Genomic DNA, 1,944 nt, shown 5'->3' with positions numbered 1-1,944 from the left:
ATTTTAAACAATTTGTATAGAATAATAAAAAGTATTGTTATTAGTTATTACATAATTGTAATAATTGAAAATAATGTAATTATTTTCAAGCTTGCAATTTAAATTAAGATTTAGTTTAAATAACAGTGCATTAAAAAAAGTACATTTTGTGAACTGGTGGGATGCATTTGTGTTTAAAAGCGAATACAGATATTATAATAATTAAAACTTTCTTTGTTAACCGATTATTGTTGCAGTTTTTAGATCTTTGTCTAGTCAGAAGATGTTGCCTGTGTGCCCAGTTGATTGATGTTTGCTGATTGTTGCCAATAATATTACAGGGAAAACAATGTAACTCATAATGTTATTACTCTGAGTGAATATTCATCGAGAATATTACATTCTATATGAGTAATCTTGATAAATAATGTATTGGGATTGGTAATTTACAACAAACACTTCCTTTATTGGTAAATTTATTTACTGGACATTATTTATAAATAATACAAATTTGAATAATCTGGCCTAATGCTACCTAATCAAAAATTAGGTAGCATCTATCGTGCATGTCGTATAACTTAGCCGATACCAAAGACTAGTAAGTTGATAATTGATTATAAATATAATATTATAATTATAAGAATTCTAATGATTATAATATATTATCCATTAATTATTGGTAAAACTACAATTAATTATGTTACCTATTTATTTAAAATAGCAAGTGGAGTATACTATTTTCTTATATGCTACATTTCATATACCTAATTGGGATTGTCATTGGACATTGACTATCCTCTTTCTCCACATCTACTATACACACTTCTATCTCTTTATATTAACATGAAAAATTCAACCATTTTATAATCCAAAATATTATAATGTAGTGTTAAATTCATATTTTTTATTTTGTATTTAATATGTGGGAATTTTTCAAAGTAAAAAAATGGAATTAGCATAATATTAATTTTAATAACACATTGTAGTATGATAATACATGACGATTCAAAATATTAGCATACCGTATAATTAAATATAAGCAGGAAAACTTAAAACCACATATGGTTTAACTGTTTTTTTTTCTTAAAAGCAGAATTACTGAATTAGTAATTGTAGTTTATATGTTTCACCAACATAACGTCTATTAATTCACTTTGTTTAAAAGTTAATACAATTAAATATCAGCAATCGAATTTCATTTGGGGGTTTAAAATTACAAAAACTTTAATAGTAGATTAGTCCCGGATGTAATTATTTCATTATGCGAGTTCAGTCATCTAAATCGTCAACACTCAACCCATTAATTTAATTTATTTATATTCGTTAACACTGCTTAGTCAATAGCAACCACTAATAAATTGTTTTTTTTTTAGTGGAAAATACCTACTACAATAGACATAGCTATGATTTTCTAGTTAGCATTTAACTTAGTCTCTAGTACATAATTTTATAACATTATACTTCAATGTCTTATTGAATGATATAAGACTATTTTAATCGCAGTTTTTTTATTATACATTAAAATATTAAAATTAAAAACTCTTTGTAATCGACATAAGATAACATTCGTACTGAAGTTTATAATTAAAAGCGGGTTTTAAATGACAAAATGTTTTTTAAATTTAGATTATGATTAGATTATGATCACATAGTATTTTTAAAATAATAAAAATATTACGATTGTTTTGTTTGTTTCTGTTAATAGGTATTTGCACACATATATTTAAAAATCAAACATATATTTTCCCAAATAATGTATGATTTCAGAGTAAATAAATAGTCTGCAATACTATAGCAGATTATGTACTATAATATAATTAATATTGTTTATCGTTATAGCTAGTAATAACTAATTACACGAACGAGGAAAATAAAATAAAATGTATTTATTTATTATATTTCAATACAAACAATTAAAATATTATGTATTTGTATAAACGTAATTGAGTAATCGTAGTAATTACT

The sequence above is a fragment of the Adelges cooleyi genome, unplaced genomic scaffold (genome assembly GCF_023614345.1).
Source record: "Adelges cooleyi isolate 19-005CV unplaced genomic scaffold, UGA_ACOO_1.1 ACOO_flye_CR_arks_rails_tigmint_CR_PRNA_8, whole genome shotgun sequence".
NCBI classification, from domain to species: Eukaryota; Metazoa; Arthropoda; class Insecta; order Hemiptera; family Adelgidae; genus Adelges; species Adelges cooleyi.
Note: the sequence above shows the minus strand (reverse complement) of the source record.